At 56.5% G+C, this 16,306-nt stretch overlaps 1 protein-coding gene across 2 annotated transcripts in view; it reads right to left on the bottom strand.

Annotated features, from left to right (window-relative positions):
* Window positions 1–6,965, bottom strand: part of TSPAN18 (tetraspanin 18) — a 116,951-nt gene extending 109,986 nt beyond the window's left edge. The window contains exon 1 of one of the 2 annotated variants that reach the window (XM_079103051.1): window positions 6,589–6,965. The gene's annotated coding sequence lies outside the window, so the exon portion shown is untranslated. The remainder of the gene's footprint in view (window positions 1–6,588) is intronic. The other variant, XM_079103050.1, reaches the window with a different exon arrangement.
* Window positions 6,966–16,306: the final 9,341 nt, after the last annotated feature.

Raw genomic sequence — 16,306 nt, forward strand, 5'->3', positions numbered from 1 at the left:
AGTCGACGGGCGCCTGGCCTCAGAGCAGGGTCAGGGCCTCAGGACAGGAGCGTCTCCAGCAACTCGCGCTGGATCCATGGAAGCCCACACGCCGCCACCTAGACGCAGTCCTCCACCTGCACAGAAACCGACCCCCGTGGATCCCTGACCCGCCTGTGAAAGGTGACCTCGGAGACGGCGCAGGAGAAAGTCCAGGTGGCCTCGGGAGGGAGGCGGCGTCCTGAAAGTCCCAGCCGTGAGCCGGGAGACGTCACTGAGCGCGCGAAGGCAAGCCAGCCTCGGACTGGGCTTGCTGACGAAGGCTCGTCCGCACCGCGCGAAGGACTCGCAGAACTCAGCAAGAGGAAAACACGCCACCCAATTAAAGAGGGGCAAAGGCACACTTAACCAAGACGATGCCTAGACGGCGACACCCAGGAGGCTCGAAGGAAGTCAGGTCGCCGCGTGTTTATCAGGATGGCCAAAATCCACACCCTGAGAACTCCAAGTGCGGGCAAGGATGGGGAGCGCCGGGCGCTGTCCCACACTGCCCCTGGGGTCCCGCCAGGCCTAGCGGCTCTCAAGGACAGAGTGACCGTTTCTTACAAACCCGAGGCTGCTCTGACCCTACAATCTTGCAACTGTGAGTTGAACATTGGGATCCACACAAAAACCTGAACACAGGTGTTCACACCAGCTGTCTTCACAACTGCTAAAATCTGCAAGCAAAAAGATGCCGTTCGGTAGGTGACCGGGGAGATCAACGGGGAAATTCAGACAACAGAGTGCTCTCAGGGCTAAGGAGCAGGGAGCTCATGGCATTATTCATAGCAGCTAAAATATGAGAGCAGCCCAGCGTCCGCTGCTGGCTGGCTGGCTGGATGGACGGGAAGAATGTGGTATGTGCATACAATGGAATATTAGTCAACCTTAAAAAAGGAAGCAAATTCCAGAAAATGCTACAACACAGGTGACCTGGAGGACAGTATGCTAAGTAACATAAGCCAATCTGAAGGAGTGAAAAAAAGATAAAGAATATGTGGTTCTTCTAATCCCAGGTATTTAGGGAAATGAAAATCACAGAGACAGAAAATAGAATTGCGGTTCAGGGACCTGGGGCAGAGGGGAAAGGAGAGCTATTTTTTCATGGATGAAGAATTTCAGTTTTGCGAGACGGAGAGAGTTCTGGAAAGGAATGGTGGGGTGGCCCCACCTCAGTATGAACGTACTTCACACACTGAACGACGTACGTACAAACGGCTGCAGAGGGAGATTTTATCTTGGTGCGTTTTACCACTGAGATAGGAAAAGGTAGAAGCAGGAGAGAGAAAGGGTCTCCCAAGCCTGCAGAGACGAGGACTAGGTGGCCGTAGGCACAAGGCCATCCGGAGAGGCCACGGACAGCACTGGCCCAACTACGTGACGAGCGGAGAAGGCTGGAACCGCAGGGACAGGAAAGGGTCAGTGGGTGCCGGGATTTAGGGGCAGGGAGGGTGACCAGAGGAAGCACAGAGGACGTCTGGGATGGGGGACTGTCCTGCACGACCTGCACAGTGACGGTGGACACATCATTACACATAGAAGCCCGGCACCAGAGGGGCCTGGGGCCAGCGATGCTGCTGTGGTCACGCTGTGTCCGCTGGGTGCATCAGTGATGGTACAGGGGCGCCTGTGGTGCAGGGCGTCCACAGTGCGGAGGCCGTGAGCCTCGAAGGGCTCTAGAAAGTAAGCGGATTTTCAAAATAAATAAAAACCAGCGGCTTCGGAGTCCCCCTCCTTCCCGGATCCCGAGTCCCTCTTTCCTGCCGGGAGACACCCTTGGCTTCGCCAGCACAGGGACAGCGGGCTCTTCCCCTCCCTCCAGCAGCTCCGGGAGGGCGGTCGACGGTGGCGGCCCACCCAGCAGAGCCCCAGCCCACGGGGCTTCTCGCTTTACTTGTAAGTGGCTCCTTGGAATATTCCATTTCATATTCACCAACGACCCAAAGGGACAGCCGGTGCAGCAGACCAGGACTGGCCGGGAGGCCTGCTCAGAGTCCAGCGGCCTATGACCTGGGGCGGCCGCGCCCGCCCCTGATGCGGACATGGCACTTGGTAGCGCGGTCCTGGTCCTTCCTCCTCCCCACGGTGGCCATTTGGGGATCCGTCTCTGGGGACTCGGGTCTGGCTTTACGGGGTTCTCCACAAGCAGCAGGGGAGCGTGTGCAGGGCAGTCCTGCTGCTTCCTGCTGCCCGACAGGAGGACGGGGATGTGCTCCGTCTGTAGAGGAGGACGGGAGGGCGGATTGTCACCTCTCCACCATGTCAGGGGCGGTCCCCCGCGAGAGAACAGCCGCCTGGCCTGGCGCTGACAGGCCGGGGCCTCCTGAATCTCTGGGGAAACCACCCACCCAGCCGCCGTGGGATTGGCCAGTGCCTGAACCCGCCTGCAGGAATCCCAGCTGCACCCGGGGAAAGAAAAGGAGGACAGGGTTTGGGGTAGAGAATATCCCAGACGGGCGAGGAAGGCCAGGGGCTGTCCTGCGTGACACGTGGACACGCCAGGACCATCCTGGGCAAGCCGGAAGCTGGACCGTGAGAACCTGTCATCCTGTCTGGCACACGAGTCCCCTAAGCCAGGAGGGGGACGAGGTCTGGGGCCACTGCCAAGGCTGTGAGCACCCGCGGGGACAGTCCGCTGTCTGACGCAGACCTAAGGTGGACGACGTGCCGTGCAGAGCCGCAGGGACTCCTCCGCCCCCGGCCAATGGGCAGGGGAAGCCGGTGGCCCACGGGTCGTGGGAATGGCTGGACCTGACACAGAGGCCAGGAGGAGCGCAGCAGGTCCACCATGGCTGGGCATCCACACGGCCGGGCCTCTGCCCCCGCCCCATGGAGGTTTGAACACAGGCCCGAGTCCACCCGGAGCATGGTGAACGAGAAGTCCAGGTAGTCCTTGACCCAGCAGCCTCGGAGGGAGGCAGAGGTGGCCACAGCCCATCGCAGACAGGCACTGGGGGGCTCCAGGAGGAACCTGGGGACCCCTTGTTCTCTGCAGCCCAACCAGGCAGACGGAGGATACGAGAGGACAGCCTGCAGCCAGCACGAGCGGACACCTTCCACCCGTCGGTCCACCCAGGGAAGTAAGGCACTCTGCAGGGGGTGAAGCACTCTGGGCAGACTGCGCTGTGCCCGTCACTGCCTGAAGTCACTCCCAGCATTGGCTGAGCTGACCCACAGGACCTCACTCAACCCTCTGCATGAGCAGGTAGAGAATTTTGATACACCTTATAGAGGCAATGAGAGTGCTCAGAGAGGCTGAGTCACTTGGTCAAGGTCACCCAGTGGGGCAGAGCTGTGAATTGGTCTAGGTCTTCCTCTAAATCATTTTGGGGGTGGGTAAGAAGACACTCGTGTTCTCTAGAATGCCTTCTTTTCTCTCTGCTGGCCTCTCCAAGGCCTTCTGGAATTAGGAAGGATCAGGTATCTCCCTTACAGCCTCTCTCTCCGCCCCAGCCTCAACAACCATGTGACTGCAGCTTTGCTTCGGCTGCATCCTCTCTGCCCTGCACTGGCCTGGATCATTCCGGCAGCCTCCCAAATGCTGCCCCGACCTATGCTCCATCATCCTCTAAAATCCAGCAGTGCTCGATCTCGGTTGCACTTTGGAATCACCAGCAGACCTTTAAAATAAATACACTGACGCTCCTCAGAAAGTTAGACACACAGCCTCAGAAATCAAGAGGGCAGCCAGGCACCGTGGTGCACACCTGTAGTCCCAGCGGCTCAGGAGGCTGAGGCAGTAGGATCTCAAGTCAAAGCCAGCCTCAGAAACTTAGGGAGGCGCCCAGCAACTCAGTGAGAACCTGTCTCAAAATAAAAAATAAAATCAAAAGGGCTGGGGATATGGCTCAGTGATTTCGTGCCCCTGGGTTCAATCTCAGTACCCACAAAAATCAGTCAATCAAGAGTGTGGCGATCCTGGTGTAAGGATAGATATGTGGACGGGTGGAACACAACGGAGAGGCCAGAAGCAAACTTGTACCTCTACAGCCAATCAATTTTCAGTAAGGGTGCCGAGATGGTTCAGTGAAGAGGGATTCTTTAACACAGGCAGCTGGGCCTGCGGGATATCTACGTGCAACCCAGCGAAGCTGACCCGACCTCACACCACGCTCAGACGTTAACTCGGGGGTGGGGTGGCGCTCAGTGGCAGAGCATTTATACAGCAGGCCTGGGGCTCGGGGTCTGGTCCCCAGCCCTGCAAATAATGGTGACGGTAATAGCAACTCGCGGGGAACCAAAGACCCAAAGAGAAGAGCTGAAGCTGTAAAACCCTCAGGAGGCCCAGGGCAAACCTCCAAATCTCCTTGACCTAGGATCTGGCAGTGGACCCCTGGACAGGACCAAAAGCACGAGTCACAAAAGAAGAACCCGCAGGCTGGAGCCGGGCGGGCTCTGCCACCACAGCAGCCCTGTCACCAGCTGGCCCTGCCACCTGCCTCCTGTTGTCACCTCTCGGTGCTTCATAGCCACTGCATTCTCTCACTCAGCGGCTGCAGGCAGATAAAAGCCCGGGACCCCCCTTTCTGCCGCGCTGGAACTTGGTGTGCTTGGCGGAGGATTCGGGAAGGGTGGCGGCATGGGGCGGCCGCGTGCTCAGGAGGCGCCTCGGTGTTGAGGTCACCCCCTGCCCAGAGTCCTTTATCACTTCTGGGGACAGCAGAGGGACCACTTGGGAAGAACACATTAACACGGGCCTGGGGTGTGGGTGGGTGGAACCAGCGGCCACCTACTGAAAGGGAGCGAAGGGTCCGCCGTGGGCAGAGGCCAGGGAAGGCTTCACGCCCAAGATGGCCCTGAGCCCAGGACGTCAGAACAGCGCTGACACAGGCCAGGCTCCTCGGCGGCCCTTTTTAGACCCTGAGTGGAGAGAGGTATGCATCTCCAGGGAAACCTCACTGTTGTGATAAATACCCACTCTTATGTCCCCAGAGCCTCTTCAGGGAGGCCACCCTGGGAAGCCGCCCTGCTCCAAGGGGCTTCCCACTGTGGTGACCTTGCCCACACAGCCGCCTGGTGAGATGCATGTCACATGCCCATTTCATAGACGAGAAAACTGAGGCTGGGGAAGATCACTCGCCCTGAGTCTAACGGCTACTCAAGGACTGAGCAGAGGCCTGACTCCGCCTTCGGGCTCCACAGTCCCAGCTGCCGCTCTCCGGTCACCTGTATGTTTCCAGGCTAGCAAGAGGGGTGGGGCTAAGTCGGCAGGCTCCTGGCCCCTCTCGAGGTGGGCTGAGAGCAAGGCCCCTGCTGCTTTCTCTGTGTTTAGAGAGTCTTCCCTGTGGAGAAACCACGCGGCAGAGGCACCCCGGGAGGCGGCCCAGCCCACCACTCCAGCGACCTTCTGATGAAGACAACCAGCAGGACCCAGGCGCCGAGAAAAGGCCTCCGCTTCCTGACAGCCTCTGCCTCCTGGCAGCCTCTGCCAGGAGGTCTGCAATTAAGGTCTTGGCTCCACATTGCCGCAGGACATGGAGGCTGGGGTGACAGACAGCCACACAGGCTGCAGTCCATTGGAGCCTCAGGCTGGCCTGGCTTTGCCAGCCACCCTGCCTTGGATGGCAGCCAAAAATAATGCCAGGCAGCCGGCAGCACACTCCAGAGGAAGAGGATGAAGAAGCAGCCCCGGGCGCCAGAGGCTCCTTCCAAGGGAGGCAGTCAGCTCTCCCTGGACAGCCGAATGGCCTCTCCTCTCTGCAGCCTCCCCCCACAGCCTCCTTCCTCCCACACACCTGTCCCCTCCTCCTGGTCAGCTCTGGTCTGGAACCTCAAGCTGAAACAGTCACATCCCAGGTGCCTCATTTCACAGAGAAGACAAATGGCTCGTAGGGCACACTGGTGGCCGAGGCCAGCCCAAGGCTGGATGTCCTGGTCCCTCATCAGGAACCTCCATGAGGCCGAGCAGCTCATCTCCAGTCCGGGGGTGCAGACACCCCAGAAGCAGCCCCCGGAGTCTCGGAAGCGGAGCGAGCTTTCCCATTCCCAACTGCATCCCAGGCCTGTGGATTTAACAGCAAAGGATGCTGGGCCGGGGTCGGGGGGTGGGGACAGCAGTACCACCCTGGGAAGGTGTTCCCTTCCCATGTCCGGAGACCGGGTGGGTGAGGGAGAGGCGCAGGCCAGGCAGGGAGGGCCCCCTCGACACAGGTGCCTGGGCCCTTGGAAGCCCTCCTGGTTCCCCTCGAAGGGCTCATCCCGCTGCCTGGATCAGCTCGTGGCCCTTTTGTCCCCTTCCCTGAACTACCGTCTAGGCCACCCGGGCTCTGAAATGAAGGGTTTGCAGAGCAGAGAGAGAAGTTTGGACTTTTCATCAATGAATTAATCTCCATAGTACTGAGGACTGAACCCCAGGATGCTCTACCCTGAGCTGCATCTCCAACTCTTTTTTTATTTTTTTATTTTGAGACAGGGTCTTGCTAAGTTGCCCTGCTGGCCTCCAACTTGTGATCCTCCTGCCTCAGCCTCCCGGCAGCTGGGAACACAGGCCTGCGCCACTGAGCGGGACTGAGATGAGACCGCCGTGTTTACACAGACTGAGGTGCCACCCACTGTCTTAAACCCTACCTCTCTCAGCGCCTCCTTCCCTTTCAGCCCCCACGTGCCACGATCCCCTCCAGGTCTCCTTCTGCCGGTGTCTTCAGGATAGACTTTAGAAGAGAGAGAAAGGCAAGGATGTGTGAGGCGTGTGGCTTCCGGCGCCACATCTGCCCAGACACGGCACCCACCCTCTGCAGGTGAGAAGGCAGACAGCCACTCGGCTGGGAAGAGGCCTCAGCAGCCGGCCCCACAGAGGTGTCCCGGGCCTGTGGACTGGCCACATGTTCAATCCTCCCAAGGGAGCGCACAGCCTGGACGCATCCAGGATGACACCGAGCCCGCTCATCAATGTCGCCCTGGGTTCCTTCGCCTCCAGGTAGAACATCATCACTCGGGGTGGGACTGTTGGCTCAGGCTGAAACCGGGCTTTCCGAGTACTGTGAAGACCAGAGCGACTCCATCCTTCCTAATGAACGCAGGCTCCCTGTCAAGATCCGTGTGGGAGGAGATGAGCCGCAGAGGCGAGGTGAAGAAAAACCGAGCCCCAGACGGCGTCCTCCGCCACTTCGCCACTTCGAGGGGGCGTTCCCAGGTGCAGGGGAAGGATCAAGTTCACCCTGGCAAGATGAGGGGCAGGCCAGCCCCGGACCCGCTTGTTCACAGCAAGCCAAGACAGCAAGGAGCCGCTCTCGGCCGGCCCGCCCCGCCCAGATCCTTCCGCCCGGATGACCACTGGGCAGTGGAAGGACCGAGACCCTGATCAAGTTCACGATGCCTTCTTGACAATGACGAGAACCCCGAGAGGAAGACTCTCCGCCTCAGGGATGAGAACTGGGAGCTCAGAGGAGTCGGATAACACGGCCCCAGCCATGCAACGCAAACGGGGCCGCCGCCGCAAGCCAGCCTGCCGCAGGCCACCTCCACAGCGGGAGAGGTCCTCGCAGGACCGGCGTTGAGTTCACGGTCCACCCCACAGACCCTGACATCAACGCCCCCAACAGAGGAGGGTCCTCGGCTGCAGGGAAGCAGGGTTTGGCCAGAGGGCAGGTAAACATGTGCCTCAGTGGCCCATCCAGGCTGCGACAGCCCCGAGGGCTCTCCTAGGTGGTGGCCTACAGTCAAAGGCTTTAGAGATGATGGGCACACACGCACATGCACACACCCATAATGTTCATGACCCACCCAGCGTCTTGAACAGAACATCCTTGGAATGGGACTTTGCAGACCTGCGGCCGAATCACATTCGTGTGCGCATGCGCCTATGTGGGCACGCGGGTAGACGTGTGGCTTTATAAACTCTGGATCTGAACCCGCACGTTCTACTCGCCACATGGCGGAGGTGCCTTATGCACCCGGGCATGGAAACGTACCCGTGTCCCTGAGTCCCTTCCCTAGCTGCAGTGATCCCACGGTGTGTGCGTGGACCACATCTATTGACCGTTCATTTGCGACGCTTCTATGTGGGATATGTCCATTCCGGTCACTGGGGCCTGGCTGTCCTGATCCCAGGTGCCCGGGCCTGCACACCTGCTTTTGGGTAGATGTCAACACACGGCTTCCTCAAATGCTGGATGGGTTCACAGCAAATCACAGGGCAAGGGGCTGCTGAGCTGGGCGGCAAAATGGAACCCAGGGCTTCGCCTACAGAAGGGCTTTCCTAGTCTCCTCCCTGCAGCGTGGGGGGCTGACCAAGGGAGTTTGTCACTTGGCTTGTGCAGATGTCCACTGCTCTGCTGCCCAGGGCATCTCAGGGGCACTCAGGCCTACCTGAGCTGGGAACTGCATTTACTGGCGCAGAACTGATAATCAGCTTTTATGAGCTCCGGGGACCGCTCGCAAGGCGTATTAATGTCAAGCATGCCCGTCAGCCACGCAGCCTGGGTGAATGTCACACATTAACGAAATTAAAGGCTGCAGCCACGCTGGGAAGGAGCTGGGGCTGCGAATCAGAAGGTGCGGGCAAGGCCCGTCACTAACAAAATTACTTTTCAGGTCTGGCGCTCACGAGCCTTCTGCTCTCGCTGGGTTCGGGTGGAATTCTGCCCTCCCGCAGCCCAAGAGGGGATTAGTTTATTACCAGTCTGCCAGGAGCGCCAAAGCCAGCGCTAATCCCGATTCCCATTTAAGCACATCTGCATTGTGTGGGTGAAGTCAGCTGGCCTTGGCATTGCGTCCCCCTTGCCTGAGACCTCACTCCAGCCTCTCGGGCTGCCAGAGCGGAGGAGGGTGTGGCCGCGATGCCGCCCTGAGGAGAAAGGAAAGAATCCCCGGGTTTAGGACCCAGAGGGGAGACTGGCCTTGGGTGACAGGAGGCGGCGTGGAGAGACCGAGGGCCTGGCCAAGTTTTCACCTGGGAAATTAGATCCCAGTCTGGCGACCCAGCGTGATCAGAGGGTCCTATATGGGAAGTGGCAGAACAGGGCACACAGCAGGGTGGCTCCTGGATGTAAGTCCCTGTCGAGGGCGATCACACCACACTGTTAAGCACGTCTAACATTGGCAATTGATTTAATTATATATGACGTCACTTTTTGTATGATGCTGCCTTGCTTCATCGATATTAAAATGTAACAAACAAACAAACAAACAAAAACGATGCCTTAAATCCACAAAGTTCAGCGAGTGCTTCAGCAGTGGGGGTGAATACAAAATGGTCACGTCTGCCCGTGTGGCGGGTTTGCTGTGAAGATAACTCTCGGCTGGGGCACAGCTCCATGGCAGAGTGTGCGAGCCCTGGGCTTGACCCTCAGCAGCAGCAACAACAACAAAAAAGCCTGGCTCATCTCCTTCCCCTTTTCTCTTCTAAATTAATAACTAAGGGCTGAGCTCGCAATTTATAAGGAAAGCTCTGAGAGCCACTGGTGTCCTGGATGAGACCCAGATGAGAACCTTTAATATCAGACCTGCTGTTTGCAACCAGCACACACACGCACACACACAATAGTGCACACACAACCTGCTGAATTTTCACCACAGAGCACCCCTGGGACATAGATACCCACACCAGTAACCTGTCTTTATTTTCCCAGCTATTATTTCTCATTCTCCCAATCATCTGTGCATCTCCATGGCCAGAACTCCTGCCTATTCCTGCCTGACTCAGCCTCATCATTGGCTACAAACAGGCTCCTAGCTGGTCTGCCAGTCTGCAGCCGCTGTGCCCTCCCGCCTGTCCTTTCCACTGTCAAAGTGAGCCCATAAATGTAGAGCGCTGTGTCTGTCTTCTGCTCCAGTGGGTTCCCTGGCCTCCCTTTGTCAACACACAAGACCTTTTATAATCTGATCACCAGCTGCCTCCCAGGCCAATCTTCAGATCCTCACAACGCACACAGCCTCCACAAACTAAATCCACCTGGACTCATATTCTCTACCGGCAGGCTCAGCCCAGCCTTGCTGATTTTCACTGGGTCTGGAATTCTCTTTCCTTTCCTAACTCTGAACTTCACCCCTCCCCACACTTAACAAACTCCTATACATCCTCTAAACCTTTCCATTATTTCTTCTGAGAAACCTGCGAAGTCCCCCAACAGTCTGAACATGTTCTTATTTGCTGGGTTCCCCTAACAATTTGTGTGTACAAGTAATAGCACATTTTTGGTTCATGTGATTTTGCCTACCTACTAGGCCGTAAGTTCCCCAACAGAGATGGTGCCATACTCCGTCTGTGGGCCTCAAACCCTGACTCTGAAACGAGAGCTGGATGGATAGGGGCTGGGATAGACAGATGGATGGGTAGAGGAGAGATATATGGCAGAACTTGACCAGGGGAAAGGAGGAACTAGGTTATCATTGATTGCAGGAATAGAAGGAAGAAGGGATGGATGGATGATGGATGGGTGGGTGGATGATGGAAGGGTGGATGATGGAAGGGTGGATGATGGATGGGTGGATGGACAGATGGATGGACAGATGGATGGATGGATGATGGATGGGTGGATGGATAGATGGGTGGATGGATGGATGGATGGATGGATGGGTGGGTGGATGGATGGATGGATGGATGGATGGATGGATGAATTGGTGGATGAATGGATGGATGGATGGATGGATGGATGGATGGATGAATTGGTGGATGAATGGATGGATGGATGGATGGATGAGTGGGTGGATGGATGGATGAATGGATGGATGGATGGATGAATTGGTGGATGAATGGATGGATGGATGGATGGATGAGTGGGTGGATGGATGGATGAATGGATGGATGGATGGATGAATTGGTGGATGGATGGATGGATAGATAGATGGATGAGTGGGTGGATGGATGGATGGATGGATGAGTGGATGGATGGATGGATGGATGAATTGGTGGATGAATGGATGGATGGATGGATGAATTGGTGGATGGATGGATGGATAGATAGATGGATGAGTGGGCGGATGGATGGATGGATGAATTGGTGGATGGAAGGATGGATAGATGGATGAGTGGGTGGATGGATGGATGGATGAGTGGGTGGATGGATGGATGGATGGATGGAAGGATGGATGAGTGGGTGAATGGATGGATGGATGGATGGATGGATGGATGAATTGGTGGATGGATGGATGGATGGATGGATGAGTGGACAGATGGATGGATGGTTTGGATGGATGGATGGTTGGATGAATGAATGGATAGGTACAAATGAATGGACCCGTCATAGAAATAAGTGAATAGGAGAAGCAGGGCTAAGTTGATGGAGACCAGGAAGGAATGGGTGGTTCTCTACTACTTGTACAATTCACTAGAGCCCGAGAGATGGAAATGCTCACAGTTATGTGGGTTCTTGCTTCAGTCATCCAGAGTGTGTGGATCTGAGCAGAGGTCACGTAGACAGAACTGTCAGATCCCAGCTCACCCCATCACCCCACGTGCTCCTCCCACTCCACCTGTCGATCCCCAAGATGATCTCTCAGAAAGGAGTGGTCAGAGATACCCTGTGCCTTGTCCCTGGTTGATCCAGGTGGGCCAGATATCAGAAGTGTGATAAGGAGACCAAAGTCATCTTGGGTCTCAGTCACAACTTATGTCTAACCAGGTATTCACATTCAGAACTCCTGAAACTCAACCACAACAAAATGAGCCTCATAATTAAAAGGTGGGTAAAAGATATTAATAGACAGTTCTCAAAAAATGATATACAAATGGCTAATAAGTACAAATAAAGATGTTCGACATCCCTGATATTAGGAAATGCACATCAAAAATACAGTGACCTACACTTCACTCCCATTTGGATGGTCACTGAGAAGGAAGGAAGAAAGAAAGAGAGAGAGGGAGGAAAAGAAAAGAAAAAAGGAAGGAAGGAAGGAAGAAAAGGGGGAAGGAAAGAACGAAAAAGAAAGAAAGAAAGAAAGGAAGGAAGGGAGGGAGGGAGGGAGGGAGGGAGGGAGGGAGGGAGAGAAGGAGAGAGGATGAAGACAAACAGAAAATAGCAAGTGTTGGCAAGAATGTGGAACCCTTGTGCACTGTTGGTGGGAATGTAAATGGAATGGAAAACAGTATGGAAGATCCTCAAAAACTTGAGCATCAGCCGGGCACCGTGGTGCATGCCTGCAATTCCAGTGGCTTGGGAGGCTGAGGCAGGAGAATCTCAAGTTCAAAGCCAGCTTCAGTAATGGTGAGGTGCTAAGCCACTCAGTGAGACCCTGTCTCTAAATAAAATACAAAATAGGGCTGGGGCTGGGGCTCAGTGGTCGAGTACCCTGAGTTCAATCCTCAATACCAAAAAAAGGAAGGAAGAAAAGAAACTTGATCGGCCTTTGGGTACAGGACCAAAATGATTGGAAGCAGGGCCTCGGAGCAGTGTCTGCACCATGTCTGTCGCACCCTTATTTGCACCAAGCTACAACGTAGAAGCGACCCAAATGTCCATCAACAAACAAACGGGTGAAAAACCGTGAGCAGAAAGCGTGCGCACCAGGGCCGGGCAGAGGGCTGAGGAGGTGGTGTCGGCTGGACATACTTCCCATGTCACAAGACCAGAAGAGTCACGGAGGCTGTGGGGAGGGTCGGACATTAGGATCATTTCATACCGCCAAACCGTGCTCTTGAACATGGTCAAGATGGTAACTTTTATGTGATTTTTTTTAAACCACAATTAAAAAACAAAACAAAAACCAAAAAACCCTCCAGGGAAAGAGCCTAGTGGCCATGATGGGGGCTTCCAGCTCCCCTCCTTGGCGCCCCCTCCTCGCTCCAGGAGAGTCCTACACGAGGAGCAGGGGGTCCACGCCCCGTCCACATACCGACATTTAATTGGCAACTGTTGGACTTTTCACTATTTCACGCATTAAGTTTTCAGATAACACTGAAGATGGGTTTCGTCTCTCCGGGTCCTGGAATCCCAAGAGAGTCAGATTTCAGAGGAGGAAGCAAGCTGGGGAGGCTGCCTGGAGGAGGCCACGCCGTCCTCCCTCCCAGCCCCGCCACCTCTCTGTCCACTGGTCTCCCTCCTCACGGGCCATCTCTCTCCCTCTCCCCTCTCCACCTCTCTCCACCCGGTTCCATCTTCCACTCGGCTGCCCCGCCTCTCCTCCTGGCTCCTGGGCGCGAGGGCCACCCTTGGGAGTCCGGAGACGGAGAGAACTCTTGGTCTTAGGCCACAAGAGGAGGCAGGGTCCTGGGGGAGGTGGCAGAGGTCTGGAGTGGCCTGGCCCAGAGCCACTTCACACAGCTCCAGGCCACAGAATCCAGACTGGGCCGCCGCCAGCCGGATGCATTGTTTGTTGACAGATAAAAGCTCCGCAGTTTATGGCTCCAAAGCAGAGCCAGGCCTTTGTTTTGCTTTGTTTTAAATGAGCCTCGCAGGAGGGTTGGGAGGAGGAGGGCGGCGGGCGGAGGGCCGGTTCCTGCTGCGTCCTGCAGCTCACAAGCCCCCGGGGCCGCCCTTAATGAAGCTGCTCGGCGCTTCAGCCTCCTGGCGGGGCACAGGAACCCTCCACCTGCATCTGTCTCGCTGGGGAGGGAGGGGGCTTCCCGGCCACCCTGCCTCTCAGCCCCTCACCCTCTGCTCCGGTAATGAGACTCCCAGTCAGCCTCCTCACTGTGCCCCAGGGCCTCCCTGGGCTGAGGTGGGGCCATGACACTCTGGGAAAGAGCAGGGTCTAGTTTTGCTGGGGCGCACAGGGTCTCTCCACAGACTCCGGATGCTGCCAGCAAGACCCCTGAGGGGCCCAGAGGACCTGAGCCGTTCACTCTTGGGAACGACCCAGCCCCATGAAGGGGCCCTGGACTTGTCATTCTCAAGGGCTGGCAGCAATCCTCTCCCCTGGCCTCCCTGGGGCTCTCCTGCAGATGATGCTCATGCCAGGGCCTCTCAGTGCCCCCTGCCCAGTACCTGGCCCAAGACCCATGAGTCCAGGCCGCCCGCTGAGCAGGAAGGAGCACACGGAGCCCTAGGGCGCCCTGCACCTGCTCCCTTGGTCGCCTCCAAGAGCCCCTGCCACAGCCTGAAGGAGGGGGGACGAGGGGCAGCCCAAGCCTGGCTGGGCACTGAACTTGGCTCTTCCCCCAACACCGCAGGGCAGTCTTAGCCATGTGCCCATTTTGCAGGTGAGGAGGGGGAGTCACAGCGTGTTTGTGTGACGAGAGCTGGCGAGCCGCTCTTGGAGGACAGGCTGCCGAAAAACATACCCTAACAGCCCGGTCACCCGGTCACCCAGTCACCCTCTCGCTGAGAAGGGCAGGAACTGAGGCGCTGGGGCCAGAGGCCCTCTGTGCAGTCCCAGAGCGCAGGGAGGGTCACAGCCCAGGATCTTTTTGCATCCAAAGCTTCCCAGGACTCCAGCATGCCGTCCAGCTGATATGGGAGATGTGGTCAGCACCAATGCCCTGCTCCCAGTGGGGACACCTGAGAGGGGCCAGGCCACCAGGCTGCAGGGGCCAGGACCCCCAGGTCTGAAGGGCCTCAAGAACAGCCTGGCACCGGGTTAAAGAACAGAGAGGCTGGCCGGGGCCGGAGCTGGCCTTGGCGCTGGACGCGTCCCGCCGCGTTCCAGACCTTGAACTCCACGTGGACGCAGTGTGCGGTCTCCGGCATCTGGGAACACATGTCCAAGGATACGCCGCCTCTGAGAGAAGTGGTATTAAAAAGCCACACGACAGTAATAGAGATGTTTCTAAACTGGCCACCCTGCCGCTAGCAAGGCAGTGAAAGCCAAGAACTTCACCCTGGAGCTGAGGGAAGGGCCCAGCCCGCGGCCGCCTCAGCTGGGCTGTTGATTCAGAACTGCTCCCCGACTCTGCGTAATCCTTCCCTGCACCAGTCCATGTAAATATATTCTAATGCAGAGAGGGCTGCTGGGGAGGTCGCCTGCAGGGCCATTAGCATTTTGATAGGCTTTCTCCACGCGGGCGACCAGGGAGCTTTAAAATTCATAGCGTGGAGATTGATCCTTCAAGCCCCACTCCGCCCTCCCCAGCTGGAGCCCGCCAAGAACTTTTTACCCCTTTAATTACGAAAGAAGGTTAGGAACCCAGAGAGCTCGGTCAAGAGAGACCCAGAGAGAAGAGACCAAGCTGGGTTTCTAGATCAGGTGTGTCCAGTCCTGGAAACACAGCCCCTGGGGAAGGGGTTGATTAAAAACAAAACAAAACAAACAAACAAACAAACAAAAAAAAACTCACGGGGGTTGGAGCTTCTTTGACTCAAAGAACAAGAGGTTCTGGAGAGAGGAGCCCCTGCCTGTCCCTAGCAGCCCGACTCATCTGATGGTAAGTGACAAAGGCCAGGCCCCTTCCCATCCAGGCTGGCTGGCTCCACAGCCTCTGGGAAGCGAATCACGTGCCCAAGCACTCGGCGCCTGGGACACAAGGCTCAGGAAGGCCCTTCAGTTCTACACGCCCCTGACTCCCAGAAACTCCGTCCAGCCGGGAAATTGATAATTACAATAAAACATGGTAAGTGACCAGGACAAGTCCTAGGGATGCCTGGGGACCCCGGCAGGAGGTCGGGACCCGCAGAGAGGACTCCCCAGCCCAGGAGTGTGTGAGCAGCTCGCGTCCTCTGGGGGAGTTCCCTGGCCTCCCTCAAACCCTGCTGGTGAAACGCGCGCTGTGGTATTGAGGGGAGGCGCGAGGTGGCACCGCGCTCCAGACCCATCAGAAAACTGCCGACTGTTAAGGGAAAAGATGGAGGCGTGGGGATCGGGCAAGGAGGGGCCTTCTCACCACCTTCCCGAGCCCTCTGAGCAAGCCCACCCGAGCATCACTAAGCGTCAGGGGATTCTTCTAGAACACCATGCACTGTGAAATGGCATGTGCTTGTTCACGTTTTTTGGCTGGTTAAAAAAAAAAAAAAAAAAAAAAAAGCTAACCCTCCAGGCTTTGGTTTCACTGCCATATTCAGGGGACTAGCGGAACCCACGTCATCTCCATCCCAGACATCTTCCAGCATCCCTCCTCCTCCCAAGAAGCCCATTCCTCTGAGTCTTCTCAGGACGGGTCTGGAAATCCAACTGACCCCTTCATGAATAACGAACGTGAGTCTGCGACCTACATTCATTCTAGTTTATAGGCGAGTCCTGGCTTTAATTTTTTCTCAATCTACTAACAATACACGTCCAACTCTCTCAATGATATCTACACACACACACACACACACACACAACTGTCAAAGAATACAATTTCAGCAAAGGGAATTTTTAATTGGCTTCATCAGCGATTCATGAACCGGGCAGCATCCCTCTACAAAATAGAAAGGCGCCCACTGAGCTGAGCTGGCAGGGGTGGGAGGGGGCTTTGGAGGCAGAACAGGCGGAG

Source organism: Sciurus vulgaris, assembly GCF_902686455.1.
Source record: "Sciurus vulgaris genome assembly, chromosome: 11".
In the NCBI taxonomy this organism is placed as follows: domain Eukaryota; kingdom Metazoa; phylum Chordata; class Mammalia; order Rodentia; family Sciuridae; genus Sciurus; species Sciurus vulgaris.